The 16910-nt window shown below is 36.7% G+C and overlaps 1 protein-coding gene across 2 annotated transcripts in view; it reads right to left on the bottom strand.

The window, feature by feature from the left end:
• The window catches only part of LOC150078879 (uncharacterized), a 57004-nt gene extending 42304 nt beyond the window's left edge, over positions 1–14700 (bottom strand). For both annotated transcript variants that reach the window (XM_090382732.1, XM_090382733.1), the window contains exon 1: positions 14593–14700. The gene's annotated coding sequence lies outside the window, so the exon portion shown is untranslated. The remainder of the gene's footprint in view (positions 1–14592) is intronic.
• Positions 14701–16910: the final 2210 nt, after the last annotated feature.

Genomic DNA, 16910 nt, shown 5'->3' with positions numbered 1-16910 from the left:
GAATGCTGGTTATGTAATTACCCTGTCTTCAAATAGAAATGCTGTCTACTACCTTCGCCAGATCTATTTACAGAACATTGATCAAAGTTTCTTTACAGCGATAGGGAGAATGGAAGGGGGAGAGAGAGAGAGAATCCAATTGTTTCAAGGTAGACACCGTAGTAAACGATTAATTTTGCCAATAACGGAACTAAACTTTGATATCCTAAAAATGCACTAAAAACGACCACTTTAAACTTGCTCTGAAATGAGAGCAAACTTAGTCATATATTAGCAATTACTAATAGATAAAAACAAATACTGTCTCTATACTCAATACTGAGCCTTGTATAGAAAGTGCCTAAAACAACAGTATTTTCATTCTACTTCAAATCATTTAACCCCAGGGGGATCACACTGGTGAGTATGAGCTTGGCACACTCGGGGTCCTGAGCTGACATCATCATTCTTCTCTTTCTTGGCGATTCCCTTGTACTTTCTCTCTCAAGGTAACTCGGATATTTCCTTTTTTCTTTTGGCTGGTGCAGCATGAGCCTTGGGCTTCCTTGCACCATATGGCTAATAATAATAATAAACTACTACAATATTTCCTCTTAAATTTTCCTGTAAAACTTAATTTGTAAAAGAAGTAGACATAGATCATGAAATCACATCCTATGATTTTGTCACTAGTACCATGCCAAAGGTAAAATTATGCCAAAGTAACCTGAAATCAGAGTGACAGATTATAAAATATGCTTCTACATGTAGCCATTCAAACTCAGTTAACATTAAAAATGACAGCCCAGATCGAACTCAAATCTACTAAATATTGTACTTAGTTCCTCCCCACACACATACATATTCATAGGGTATGTGGCGCCCAGGTGCCAATCGCAATTTGGCGTCCCCTTTAAAATTTTCTTCATATGTGTAGGTTTCAGGTACCCTTTGAACGTTGTTGCCCAGGTGCAGTGCACCCCTTGCACCCTCAGAATGGCTGGCCCCTGCATACACAACTGACATGTTGATGGTATCCTAACTGTTGCTCAGATAATACACTCCCTTGAGTGTATTATCTGTTGCTCAGATAATACACTCAAGGGAGCAAATTTAAATTGTGGGGATGGTTGCTGTTAGATGTGCAAAAATCTGTCTTTAGTCATAGGGTAGTTGATTGTTGCAGCAAACTTCCATCTGGTATTGTGAAAGCAGGCAGTTTGAAAAATTTACAGAGGAATAGAAAAATTATTAGTGGTGAAGCATAGGAAGTTTTCTTTTTTTTTGGCTAATGCTGTATAAAGCTTGCTTCTTTGTAATTTTTGCCAATACTAATACTGATAGTCAGCAGTTAATTTTGAAAAATTGATACTGAATTCAAAGTAAAGCAGCATTAAATAATGTTACATTACAATTAAAACAAAAAAATTTGATCTGAGAAATTTAAAATTAAATTAAAAAATACAACATGCCACTGCAACAATCAACAATTTCCACTTCCCCAGTAGAAATGACCATGCTCAAAGTCTTAGTGGGAGAAAGGACCCATTCCATTCACAGAGCATTGTAAGACATGATTCCATCTTTTATGTAGTGATGGGTACTAACAAATGAAGTAGACTACTGATTAATAATTCAATAATTACATTTAACATTTGATTAATTAATTGATCATTTTTAGTCAATTTTCTCAACAAATAACTCATCAATTACTCCAATTGTGACTTTAAATGAGTTTTTTTTTTCATGGGTTACTTCCATTTAGAAAAGTAACTATCAATTAACACTGTCACACTGCAATTACCTAATAATCGGCACCTCCATAGCCAGATGGGCAGGAGCAGCAGTGCATAGCACATGCTTCTTGACTAGACCGGGGTTCGAGCCTGTGGCCACCAAATACGGAAAGGTCAGGGAATGACCACCGCATATCCCAGGAGCAATATCGCCTTTAGCATTAGCATTAGTAGAGGCATTTGATGCAAGAAAGCTAGCTTATGCAGCATCAGCCAAAAAAAAAAAATAAATAAATAAAAAATACCCACTTCCACTTCACCCCTCTGTTCGTTCGAAATACCTGTCCAGCTTAGCCTTAAACTTATTTAGGCTATCAACTTCCACGACAAAGGATGGAAGTCTGTTCCACCTACCAACCGCCTTAGTTGCTAATGTTCCTAAAAACCAAATAACAAACAAACCTAATAATCAGTGTAATCGTGTATTATTTACTAATCTACCATTGTGAAGATGCATACAAAGGATGTGGCTGTCACAGGATGATCAGACTTCACTGAAATTTGACCAAAAAGGCACCTGAATACCAGTTCTGTTGAAATTTTAGACTTCCACATAGCAAGCCTAACAAGCCTCTACTCTTAGCCTGTTCAAACTAGAGTTTGAACAGGCTAAGAGTAGAAAACTTGCTTCTTTCCCTAATGGTAGCCGAGCATTCTGGTCTCTTGCCAAAGCTATTGGCCACAACTTTTGCCCATCTCTGCTCCCACCTCTGTCCAAACCAGATGGTTCTGTTGTCACTTCAGCCAAGGATAAAGCTGACCTGCTAGCATCCCATTTTTCTTCCAGCTCATGTATTAATGATCTTGGTAAAACACCTCCCACCATTCCTAACACGCTCCATTCAATGCCTCCTGTGGTCTTCCGTCAAAAGGATATCAGAAGGATTTTGATGAATCTTGATGCTAAGAAAGCTCCAGGTCCTGATGGTATTTCTCCACTTGTTCTCAAAACTTGTGCTCCTGAACTTACTCCTATTCTTTGCCGCCTTTTTTCACTTTCTTATTCCAAAGGTGTTTTTCCTTCTGCTTGGAAATTTGCTCATATCCAGCCAGTTCCTAAAAAGGGTGACAAATCCCTCCCATCCAATTATCGTCCCATTGCAATTACTTCTACTCTTTCTAAAGTAATGGAGAAATCAATTAACCGCCAACTCATACTGTGGATTTTAGTGTTTTGCACCAACCTTGCGTAGAAATAAAACAAAGGAAACTGGACTTTTAATAACTGTGTTTATAATAAATTATAATAACCTGTATTTACAATAAATTTAACTTTACGATAAACTATACATATAAAATATTAAAATCTGCTACATTATGAACAATAAAATGCATTAAAATATACTAAGTTAAAAGCGATAAAGAACCAGAATATTAAAATCTGCTACATTATGAACAATAAAATGCATTAAAATATACTAAGTTAAAAGCGATAAAGAACCATAGCTTTCAAAGGCTCCAGCCTTCTTCTTCAGCGGTATTTTCTTATTCTGCAGTACATCTTTAAATATCAGCAGGTTTATGTTACTCATCACGTGTTTCATTCTCACGTGTTCCGTTCTCTTGCGTTGTGGAACCGGAAGTGGCTCGAGCGGGAGTCATACGGAACCGTTCATCCCTTCTGAGGATAGTGGCCTCAAAGAGGGGATGAATCCGCGTACCTCTATCTCTATTAATGTTGATTGTAGAACAGATCCGCAAACTCTCGAGCCACTTACGGTCCCAGAACTTATGCGCCCGATCGGTGATGATAGCATCGTCCGGGGAGATCTGGTGCTGCTTCTCCCAAAAATGCTCGGCCACAGCGGACTTGCCATACTCCGCATTTCTTATTGCCTTAGTGTGTTCCCCCAGACGATCTTTGAGACGGCGTTTTGTTTCCCCTACATAACATTCCCCACAATCCGGGCATCTAATGCTATATACGACCCCACTTGTGTTCTCTTTTTGAATGGGGTCCTTAACCTGAGACACGATTGTGTGCAGCCTCCGCCTATATGTATAGTTTATCGTAAAGTTAAATTTATTGTAAATACAGGTTATTATAATTTATTATAAACACAGTTATTAAAAGTCCAGTTTCCTTTGTTTTATTTCTATGCAAGGTTGGTGCAAGACACTAAAATCCACAGTATGAATATACCCAACCTCAGAGGCCTGTTTGAGGAAATAACCGCCAACTCTTAAACTACCTAGAAACCTTCCGTCTGATCAACGATCGCCAGTATGGATTCCGTCAGTGTCGATCCACTGGTGATATTCTGGCTTATGTTACCCATTTATGGACTAATTCAATGGAAAGGTTCGGTGAAACACAAGTAGTTGCTCTTGACATCTCAAAGGCTTTTGATCGTGTTTGGCATAAAGGTCTTCTAAACAAGCTTCCATCTTATGGTTTGCCAACTGTTTTTAGTAATTGGCAGTATTTTTTAGTAATTATCCAGTTTTCTCTCTGATCGCTCACTGAGGGTGATGGTAGATGGCTCTCTGTCTTCTAACTTCTCCACTAATGCTGGTGTCCCCCAAGGTTCAGTTCTTTCCCCCACTCTTTTCCTCTTGTATATCAATGACCTTCTTCCATTGACTGGAAATCTTATCCATAGTTTTGCCGATGATAGCACATTGCATTCAACTTTCCATTTTGAGAAACCTTGTCCTGCTCAATCAGCTTCAAGTTCTCGAAAATCTGCTGCCAATTCCTTAAATGCCGATCTTCAGGTAATTCTCCAGTGGGGCAAAGACAACTTAGTTGATTTCAACCCTTCTAAAACTCAGTCTTGTCTTATATCTCGCAAAAAGGATTCTTCTGCTCCTATGCTTATCTTTAGTGACACTCCGATTTCTAGGCAAAATGATATATCTCTTTTGGGGATTACCCTGACTTCTAATCTCTCTTGGCACAAGCACATTACAAATATTGCTTCCTCTGCATCTAAAAAACTTGGTTTTCTCTTTCGCTCTCAGCGTTACTTTTCTTCCAAACAGCTGCTCACTCTGTATAAATCGCAAATCCGCCCTGCCATGGAATATTGTTCCCACATCTGGGGTGGTGCCCCCAAAACCTCTCTCAGGCTTCTTGATTCCATTCAGAAGAGGGCAGTTAGGTTAATTAATGATTCATCTCTAACAGAGTCTCTCCACTCGCTTTCTCATAGATGTACTGTTTCTGCTGCATGCCTCTTCTACAGATACTTCCATGGGCACTGTTCTTCTGAATTGGCTTCTATAATTTCCGCTCTCTCTTTCAAAACAGTCCGAACACGTGCCGCCACCAGCCAACATCCATTTACTGTCCAACTTCAAACCCACAGAACCAACTTTTCATCTTCCTCATTTATTCATTCAACTGCCGTTTTCTGGAACAACCTTCGTTCATACGTATTTCCTGAAAATTACAATCTACAGAAGTTCAAGTCCAATGTCAACAAATATCTTCTTTCATCTTCTCAACCTCCAACCCAAGCACGGTACTAAGTACTATAGGTTCTAATACTTCTCGTGTTTGGGGTTCTCATAAAAAAAAAAAAAAAAAAAAAAGCCCTAGTCTGCAATACTTGAAAGAGCTCCGTGACAAAACTCAGGGACCAACATTAGACATGAATTTCTCTAGATTATGTAAACCTAAATTATAATTTTTGGGAAACACACTAGAAGGAAAACTGTTAAAAACACATGCACACAAACAGAAGGGATAAACAAAGAAGAGAAAAAGTTGGCTCTGCAAGTTTGGAGATGAACAGTGAATGGATGCCGACTGCTTTCAGAAAGTACTAGTTTGGAAGAGAATAGGGAAATTAGAGATACCAGTTTGGAAGAACACTGTCCACTGAAGTATCAACAGAAAAGAAATGCAGCAAAAACTGATAGCCTATGAGACAGAGTGGAGAGACTCTAAGAGATGGGTCATGTCATTGATTAAACCGATTGCACTCTTCTGAATACAGAAGTCAGAGAGAGAGAGAGAGAGAGAGAGAGAGAGAGAGAGAGAGAGAGAGAGAGAGAGAGAGAGAGAGAGAGAGAGAGAGAGAGAGAGAGAGAGAGAGAGAGGTTTTAGGGATACCAGCCTAGATATAGGAACGATATTCCATGATGAGACAGATTTGATATCTGTATAGAATGAGTAGTTGTTTAAAGAAAAGTAACACCCGGAGGGGGAAAGCCAGGACAATTTTCAGAGCGATCATATGATCTTGTCTAGAAATCTGAGTTGTCATCGAAAGAAGCAGAAGGCTTTGTTTTTTTTAATGAAAAATAAAAGAGGAATGAATTTTAGAAGGATTGAAGTTAGTTTTCTTTGCCCTTTTAAGAATAACCTGGAGATCAACAATTAAAAAATTGGTGGTAAATGTTTGAGAGGTGGAGGTTGTTTTTGAACAGCAAGGTTTCTCAAACGGGAAAGTGGAACGAAGCATGCTATCACTAGCAAAACCATGAATAGGATGTCCAGTCAGCAGAAGGTCATTAACATATATACAAGGAAAAAAAAAAAGAGAGAGAAAAAAACTGAACCTTGAGGAACACTAGCATTAATGGGGAAGTGAGAAGACAGAGCACTGTCTACCATCACCCACAATGATTAAGCAGAGACAAAACTGGATATCCAATTGTAAAAAAACAGTTGACAAGCCATAAGATGGGATTTTGCTTGGAAGACTTATGCCAAACATGATCAAAAGCCTTAGAAATGTCAAGGATAACTGAGTTTCACCAAACTTTTCCACTAAATTTGTCCGTAGATCAGTAATGTAAGCCAATATATCACCTGTGGCTAGACACTGACGGAATCCATATTGGCAATCAATAATCAGATGGAAGGTTGAGGAAGTTCAAGAGTTAGCAGTTTATGGATTTCTCCATTACTTTGGATAGAGAAGAGATAAGCGTAATTGGAAGATAACTGGAGAGATGAATTTGTCACCCTTTTTAGGAAATGGCTGGATACAAGCAAATTTCCAAGCACAAGGGGAAAAAGGTGACACAGGAGCACAAATTTTAAGAACAAGTGGAGAAATACTTGGAGCTTTCTTGGTATATTGTTCAGAATTCTTCTAACATCCTTCTGTCAAAAGACACTGGAAGCTTTGTTGGCAAGAAAAAGAGGGTGTCGAGTGTGTGGTTAGAATTGTCTGGTATTCAGGTAGTATAAGAACAAGCTGTGTGAGATCATTACAAAAGCCTCAGCATTGTAACAACTGCTTTCCAGCAATCAGAAAACTGAAAGCAACCAAGTTGTGAACATCAAAATCACAAATAAAAACTAACTCACTGCTAGGAAAGTTAGATGACAGAAAGTAAAGGTTCAAAGAAAGGAAGTCAAAGCATTTCCAAGTGATTAGTGAAGTTGAGAAAACAGTAGAGGCAACAGATGAATTTGACAGACTGAGGTAGATTTTTTAAGCCAGAGGAGATTCCAAGGCAGGAAATCTCTTGCAAGGTTGTTCGGCCCAATAGACTATCTAGCAGCTGAGCTTTTAAAACCATTTTAGAGCTATATTCCAAAAATGTAAGGAGCACTGGATCTCACCATGATACCCATTATGACCTCAAAAGACAGTATTATTTGGTAGTTCTGTCATCAATTGCCACTTCATCCACCTTATTAATAAGTTGGTTAATGTAACGGATATTCAAAAAGTTTGTTTATTTTCACTTCTTGGCACTTCTTTGTGAAATTAGGTATGCTGATTGTGACTACTGTCTTAGTTTTAATTTAGTTTTGATCTTAGTTTGAATAACACCAGTGGTTTACCCACAAATGAAAGAAAAGTAAATATGCAATAATACTATATCACATTTAGTAAAAATATCTAATGTTCATGCACAACAGAGTATTATTCTTTGCTACAAATAAACAAGCTAAAATCCAAAATCGCAAACTGAAAAGCAGAAACCCTCCTAGGGTTAATCAAAAGAAAAATTTTCCGTGATTTTTAATCAACCACTACTTTCTCTTTTTCACTCTGTGTGTTTCCTAGAAAGCCATCCACTACAAGGCAAAATGACTGTCAAGAATTTCACTCAACACTAGTCATTTTGTATTCTAGTTCTTGTGAAGCCAACAGTTGCTTAACTTGTGGACCAGTAAGTATGCCACCTTTCACTTGTGCATCAGACAATTTTGGAAACAGTCACCTTGAATGTCCAATACAAATAAATTCCCAGCTTCATATGGAATGGTGAATACAATACTGTTTCTTGAAACCAAGGGACATTGTGTGCACCATGATACAACTCAGTTCTGGTGGAAGACTATTCTCTTCTGCTAGTACCATTCAAGTAAAAATTTAAAGCTATGCTGCTTCACAATGAGAAGAGCAGCACAGTTTTAAACTTTTACTTTCTATAAAAAAGATACCACCCTTCTCTACTGTAACTAATACTAATTTCTTCAAAAACCAATTAAATCAAAGCAACAGCACAGGAATTCTGCAACAGTATAAAAAAACATGCATAACTGGCTTGTCTTTTTCTGTATGTGGAAATCTTTGCTAGGGTCCAGCAACTTCACTCTTTTAAATGAGATGTTGGTTAGAACCAGATTCTCACTAAGTCATCCAATTCCTTATTATTAAGGAAATGTAGCCCTTAACTTAACCAGGATTATGAGGCATAATCCACAAGATCTTAATCACAAAATTCATCATTGAATTCTAAACTCTACTCTGGAAGATGGATTGAGAATTGATAAACATTGTATGGCAGGAGCAATAGCAGATTGTACAAATGATGTCAGCTTTTCAATCCATAACCTTTTTACATTGATATCTATAAAAAAAAAAGTGGCAGCCATTATGATAGTGTGTGAGCACTCTTCTTATTTGAGGTATTGCAAAAGGCATACACTTATAATTACCACAAAACCAACTTGCCTTGATCACAGATAATGGACTTCATGTGCACTACAAAGCTTCATACCACCAACAGCTTCACCTGCTTTGGACAGGTGAAGCTATCCTCATTTTATTATTATTAGCTATATGATGAAAGGAAACCTGAGGCTTATGCTGCACCAGCCAAAAAAAATTTTTCTGAATTACCCTGAGAGAGAGAGAAGTAGAAGGGGAATCACCAAGAAAGAGAAGATGATGATATCCAGCTCAGGACCATGGGTGTGCCAAATATTATAAAGCAAAATGAGGCTGGAGATAAATTAACCTTCATTTGGTAGCCATAACAAATTAGGGGAGGGGAATTACACAAATACTACAAGAACTTATATACATATCACAATACTGGTGTAATAATCACAAAAACAAAACCTTCAAATGCTGCCAAAATACTGAACCTAGAAAAATTAAAAACATCACTAGAATCAGCACATAAAAAACATATACATATAAACAAACATTTTGCCACAGTCTTGTCTTTTATATATGAATGGCAGTGTGCTACTGCAACAGGATCTAGATAATTTGGGCAGATGGGCTAAGAAGTGGCAACTGAAGTTTAACCTTGACAAATGCAAAGATATGGGTAGAAGTAACACAAGAGGAACATACCAACTGTCTGGTACTACACTTAAGGTGGTAGAAAATGAAAAAGACCTGGGAGTAATTGTGCAGTCAGATATGAAGTTTTCTGAGCAATGCAGGTCATGGGGTTTTGTCAATTATATATAGGAATTTTGCTAGCAGGGAAAAGGAGGTGATTATCCCTCTGTATAAGGCAATGGTCAGGCCACGCCTAGAGTATTGTGTACAGGTCCGGAGACCTCATTTTAGGAAGGATGTAGATTTACTTGAGCATGTACAGAGAAGGGCAACAAGATTGGTGAGGGGAATGAAGGGATCCTCTTACCAAGAGAGGCTTAAGTTCTGCAAATTGCAGTGGCTGGAGACTAGGCACCTGCACAATGATCTGATTGAGGTGTATAAGGCCTTGAATGGATTGAGCACACTGAATTCTGATGGGATCCTTCCACTTGTTCAGATTACGAATCTAAGGGGGCATAAATTCAAATTAAGAAAGGACAGATGTAGAATAGATGTGCGGAAATTTGCCTTTAGCCAGCGGGTGGTTAATTGCTGGAACAAACTTCCATCTGTGGAAGTTGATAGGTTGAATAAATTTAAGGAGGAACTGGGCAGGCATTTGGAGGGAATGGTGTGATTTTTTTTTTTTTTTTTTTTTTGGCTGATGCTGCATAAGCTCATACACTTGCTTTCTTGCATCACATGCCACTACTACTAATGTGATTGAATGAAATGGAATAACAATTAGTCATTCAATTGTTACACTTATCAATTAATTATTCAATAGTTTTCAGTTGGTTTATTAAAAAAAAATAACCACATCAATTGCTGTATTAGCTGTCTTGTTATTAGTAGATAATAGTAGTAGTAACAAAGCAAACTTATACAGCATTGCAAAAAAAAGATACACACACACTTCCCATATCACCTGTCCATCTCTAATAGTTTGTCTAGTTCTTCCTCAAATTTATTTAGACCACCCACTTTTACAATGCCACATTATTATTCTTATTTCTCCTGCTTTTTGTTTCTTCCCCATTAGGCTTCCCCAACACCTATACTCACTCACCTGTGCTATTCTCTCTCCTGTTGTTTCCATATTTAATTCAGAGCTTTCTCCTCCCACTCTCAACACCTGTCTTCTCAACATTTATTCTCATTATCCAATTTCTGCAATCCTTCCTCAGAATTTGCCCACCTGTGCCAATATCACCCGAAAATCTAACACTTTTATAACTTCTCCCATAAAGTTCTTCCTCATTCATTCTTCCTTTAGTTAATGTGCCTTTAACATTTCTTCTAAATATTAAATAAAGTCAGGGACAGCTAACACCCCTGTCTATATTACTTTTAAAAATATTACTTTTTGACCCCTAACAATCTAATAATCATTTTTCTGCCATTCCAGTCCAATCCTATTCATTCAAATATATTCAATTAAAAGCCTTCTCCATATCTATAAAATATATACACACATGCTGTTTGAAGATAATAAGCACTCAAGACATATCAGTATTATTACGTTTATTTCCAAATTGGAAATATGTACAATGGATTCAACTGTTTTGTGGCATTTTCTTACTTCAGTGACTACAAAGACAGTAACTAAGGGTTATTCGTTATGGAATTCTTAAAATTTTTAATAGAATTAAAAGTTTTAGTAAATCAAACTTAGATCTAATTCAAATAATTTGTTTTAAGGTTAAATTTATATAGTAAATAACAATAATACATAAACACTTGCCAGCTGTCATTGCAATATCACCATTTCAAAAGATCACTTTGGTCACAATAATTTGTTGAAAAATCTTATGAGTTCCATAGTTTTGGGTGTTTTATTACCTTCAATAGTTTACCTACACATAATGCCACTCAAAGAATACCTCATGTACATATATCTTTGTTCACTTGGCAGAAGTCTTTCTGTCAACATTCTGTTCATACCTATTGCATTCCTTGTTCCATCTGTCCTTCTCCCATGTATTCCTTCATCCTTTGGGTTTAATATTCTTAGCATTATCTTTTCTGCATGCAGTAACAAACTTACAGTTCTAAAATCTTACTTCATTACATGATTTTTCTTTTCTACTGGCATCATTATTCTGGTATTAAAAATCTTCTAGCCATTCTCCTTGCTCATGCATTAATCTACATAATTTTGTTAATTTCCTTAAGTCCACTTCCCCTCAGTCACCTCCAGCAGAATTCCATCAATACCTACAGCCTTATTTCCTTTAACACTGTGATTACCTCTTGCTCCATTATGACTGTCCCCAAGCTTTCTTGATCCATTTTTTCTACATTATCAAAATCACCCTCTTTCTGCCACTCATTTAACACACAACTCCTTAACATATTCCACCCATTGCCCCCTTATCTCCCCTAGTTTTCTTAGTACCTTTCCTCTATAACAACTGACCTCTTCCCTTATTTCTTACTCTCGTGCATTAAATCATATTTTCCTAACTTTTCTATACTTCTTCTAATTACCTACAAAACCCATCCTCATTCCTCTCTTGTTTTATCTGTTACTCGTCTAATCCTACTATTAATCTCTCTATGCATCCTACTGCTGTTTTTGATATTAATATTTTTCCATTTCCTTCGTTTCTCTTACCAAATCCTCTGTCACCTAGTTTCCTACATCTTAATCATTACCTATATTCTATTTTCTCTTTAGTGAGGTCCTTTTTATTGTCTCTTAAACTTACTATTTTTTGTAGTAGTACTAGCAAATGATGCAAGAAAGCAAGCTTATATAGCATCAGCCAAAAAAAAAAAAAAATACTAACCACTTCACCCATCCATAGTCCCCAAAAATGTCTAGTTCTTTTTGAATTTATTCAAACAATCCACTTCCACAAAAACAGATAGAAGCCTGTTCCAACAATCGATCACCCACTGGCTGAAGGCAAACTTCCACACATCTTTCCAACTTCCATCTTTCCTTAACTTAAATTTATGCTCCTTCATGTGTGTGTAGTCTCAGCAAGAGGAAGAATGCCATTCACATTCAGCATACCTAATCCATTCAAGGCCTTAAACACCTCAATCAGATCACCCTGCAAGTGCTTAATCTCCAGAGAATGCAATTTGCAGAACTGAAGCATTACTAGGTAAGAGCACCCTTTTGTTCCCTTCAACAATCTGATTGCCCTTCTCTGCACCCATTCCAGTAGACCGACATCCTTCTTAAAGTGAGGCCTCCAGATCCATATACAACACTCAATATACGGCCTAACTATGGCCTTGTATAAAGGTTAATGCAGTAATATCTTTATCTGGTGATGCAACAGAACCATCCAGTTAAAACAAGTGGAAGTATAGATGGACAGAAGTTGTGGCCAATAGCTTTGGCAGGAGAACAGAACGATCAAATACCATTTAAACAAAAAGCAAGGTTTCTACTCTTAATCTGTTAAAAATCAAGTTTGGTTGATTAATAATTCTTTTAAAGATGTCATGAGCTTTAGTGTATGCAGAAAATGAAGCTGGAGATATGGATGCAATCCAATTATAATATGCTACATTCTTATCTTGAATAGCCTCAACATATTTAGTGGAAAATCAAGGTTTAGATGAAGGAAAATCTTAGGGTGGAATCAGAATAAAGAATTTCAGCCTTACAAGAATAATTTTACTGACATGAAATGAGAAAAAATTAGGATTGGAATATTTAAAACAGTAATCCAACCAAGGAAAAGAGGACTAGAAATCTTATAGATTGTACCATTTCTGGGAACAGCAGTTTCTATCATTCTTGAAGAGAGATGACTTACAGTCAGAAAACTAAGAGAAACCTTAGGTATTAGTTATGAGAGTGCAAAATGCATTTTAAAAAATGCATGCGTGAATGGCACTTATTTGTCATGTTGGGTCCCTCAACTCTTCATGTACATTAGCAGGCAGGGTCAGATTAAGGATAAATTTGAGAACCCTTTAATATATATATTACACACATACATATAGATACCACATAGGTTTTTATATTATATTGCTTTATTCATTGATACATATTTTTCTGTCATCTGTAAAAACTATTATTATTATTAGAATTTTTTTTTAATACACTACTATAGAAAACATTTACATTGAAAACGGGGCCCCTCTTTGGTTAGGCCCCCAGCCATGGTCAGTTTGGCCATAGCATTAATGCGGCCCTGGAAGCAAGTTAGCATTGACATCAGTGTTCACCTTCAAAATACCTACCAACGTTAGAAAAATTACTTTTTTTTTTTTTAAGCAAAATATGATTAGCCCTGAATCTGTCAATATGATCCCAAATCAAAACAACAAAGTTCACAGTGGAAGCAAGGCACATCCACCTCCAAAAAAACAAATCTACGATGCATGCTAGCAAGTGTGTGATGATCAACTTTCAAAACATGGAAAAACAATCTGAAAATTATTACACTGAAGTTCAAATTATGTAAAAAGTGGGCTAGAACATGATTTAAAAATGACCAGTGTTCTACTGCATCATGATAATGCAATCATGGGCACAGCCTAAATTGTTGAGGAAGGGCATGAGTTAAGCATCAAAGCAATTCTCCACTTACCCTACAGGCAAAATATTACCCCTAGGGCCGTGCAAATGGGGGATGCATTGGATGGGCCGCACCAGGATCATTAAAGTCTCAACATAAATAAACGATGTCCCTTAACCCCTTTTGCATCCGGGCTCCCAAGTACCTTTGTACGGTCCTGATGTTACCCCTTCTGATTTTATACAGCTCCTAAGGTTAAAGGTAAACTGAAAGATCCCCGTTTTTCCACCAGAACAAACTAATATCACTCAGAATAAGTTAAACTGGGTTTTAAACATCATCTCTCAAATATTTGAAAAATGGGCGGATACTATGATATAAGTGTCGAAGTACTAGAGTTTAGATTGAGAAAGAATAACCATCTGAAGCTTAACAAAAATTTTATATTTTTAATTTTTTTTTTTTTTTTTTTTTTGTAATCGTCCCTAGACATTAACTAAACATCCAGTTTTGCTGAATTACTGCGATCTACAGAGTTCAATCAACACTGTTTTGTAAAATACTACAAAAATATGGCAGTAGTTTCAAATCTGCCAAAAGAATAGATTTAATTCGCTTCGCTATATGTTATTACTATTAATATTACCTTTAGTCACCTGAAAATTGCTACAATATAAAGTTCCATATGACCTTGAAAATCAGCTGCTCAATCCCACACCCAAGAACTAACAACTATACATAGTTTGTCCTTGAGGACAACAGGCAATTGAGGAAGACAGCTTCACCTTTACAAAAACTTAATTTTAAAGACTTCATGCTTCTATAATCAAATAATAACAAAATTTTTATACTGTTTACCTTTCTAATATTTTTAATTACAGGTTTTGCTACTAGATAATGCTCTATAAATTACACAAAGCATACAGAAAAGAACAAAAAGGACAAGCAAAAGTCCGCACTGGCAGAGCGTTCATACCAGCGCACTAGAAAACGCTACTTCTCTGTTTACGTTTTCTCCTTACGTCATATGCCACTGTATCATGATTTCTATTGGTCAAATGAATTAGACGTATATCCAATGAGCAACATCTACGTCCAAGGGAAAGTAGACGTAATCTGCAAGGAGAAAGGGCATTAAGCGTGGGCTGTGTCATACGTACGTCAAGTGGCAGAGTGGGCGAGTCAAGGAGAACATTTGCAATATTTTACCAGTTTCGTATTCTTGTCAGTGATGTATTCGGTGAAGCAATCGTTGACGAGTACTAAAATTATTGTTACAATATAATTGTTTTACTCCGTCAAGTAATAATAATTCTAGTATTTGTTTGGTTTTTATTTTTCTTCTTTTATATTTAAATATAAATTAAGAGTTGTCTAATTTAAAACACAAAAAAGTGCCATACATATGTAAGGTTTTTAATTACTGGGTTTTTGTTTAGATATACAGTATAGTATTCCAAGAAACTCAAAAAAAAAAAAAAAAAAAACTTAGAAATCGATTATAAGAAACCATTGGCCAAATAATGGCGAACAAAATACGATAGTTTGCAATTGGTTAAATACGAATACAGTTTTTCTTTTTTTAAGTATTAAGGTGAAAACCAGTGGCGTAATTATGCCCACAGATAAACTGTCACTATGCCAATGCGGTGCATTGGGGCCCACGGTCGAAAGGGGTCCTCCTGCCCGAAACAGAAAAAAATTTAATTGATTAAAAATGTAAGTTTTTTTTAGTTATGATTACGATAAAATTTACTTTGTCTACGAACAATAATTTTTTTTCACACGAAGCATGTTGATTAATGATTCACAGCACACCTACAAGCCAAACTGCAGTGAATAGAGGTGAAATGGTATTAGCATAGCTGCTGCTTCCAGGCCAATTTTTAAGGATTTTTTTATTTTTACCAAAACAAATATTTTCGGGGGGAGGGGCACAATAAACTTTGCATTGGGGCCAACTTTTTCTAGTGACGACACTGGTGAAAACCATACATCTGGTGAGTATGGGCTTGGCACACCCAGGGTCCTGAGCTGGATATCGCCATTCTTCTCTTTCTTGGTGATTCCCCTCTCTCTCGGGGTAACTCGTTTAATTTATTTTAGCTGGTGCAGCATAAGCCTCTGACTTCCTTGCACTATATGGTTAGTAATAATTATAATAATATGCTCCATTTCAAATAAAAATATATTATATAAGTTTAAAACCAATAATTTAGAGTAGTTTGATTACAGGTTCAGCCTATTAAAAGAAGGGGGGAAATGTGATTATTTAATTAAGATTTTAAATAAGACACTTTTCACATGAAGTATTTCAATTCGTTTATTAGTATGCGAAGGACAATTAGTAAAATTAGACCCCCAAACAATCCCAACAACTAAAAAAAATTTGGTGGTTGTCGCTCATATCCGTATAGATTATTTTGTCTGAAGAAATGTGTGTGTTCGCAGGCCACTTTGCATGTTCCGCAGGTAAAAACCCTATTACTTATGCTTCAGATCCGTTTGCTGTAGCCACGATTGAAGATGAACATTAAAAATTGCTCCAGCCATCGACTGAAATGAGAACAGACCTATGCAAACAAATTATTATTTTTATCATTAGCCATATGGTGCAAGGAAGCCTGCACCAGCCAAAAAAAAAAAAATTCTCAGTTACCCTGAGAGAGAGAACAGAGTCAGAAGTAGAAGGAAATCACTAATCAAGAGAAAAATGATGATATCCAGCTCAAGACAATGAATGTGCTAAGCCCATGCTCGCCAGATGTGAGCCCCTAATGGCATACTAAGTTTCCATTGAGAAAACCTAGATTCCTTCGCAAAAGGTGCGATTAGTGGTTATCACATAGCAGGCGTCCACATTCGCTTGATAACAGAAAGAGTGGATATACTCTTTTTGCTATGAAGCTCAAAATCAACAACTGTAACCAATCCCACGCAAGGTAGACGAGATTTTGGCACCACCAAAACCAAATTCAAGGTAGCAGAGAAGAAATAAGACCTAAGAGTAGATCTACAGCCCAATATGAAGTTCTCTAAACCGTACATATAGGCTTCTAGGACAGCTCTTGTGGTTCTGTCAGTAATACACAGGAATGTTGCCAGCAAAGAAAAAAGAAATTATTGTCACATTTTATAAGGCAATGGTTAGATCCCATTGTGAATACTAGATACAG

The sequence above is a fragment of the Mastigoproctus giganteus genome, chromosome 10, assembly GCF_048544385.1.
Source record: "Mastigoproctus giganteus isolate SK-2022 chromosome 10, ASM4854438v1, whole genome shotgun sequence".
Taxonomy (NCBI): Eukaryota; Metazoa; Arthropoda; class Arachnida; order Uropygi; family Thelyphonidae; genus Mastigoproctus; species Mastigoproctus giganteus.
This window is presented reverse-complemented; position numbering and strand designations above follow the sequence as displayed.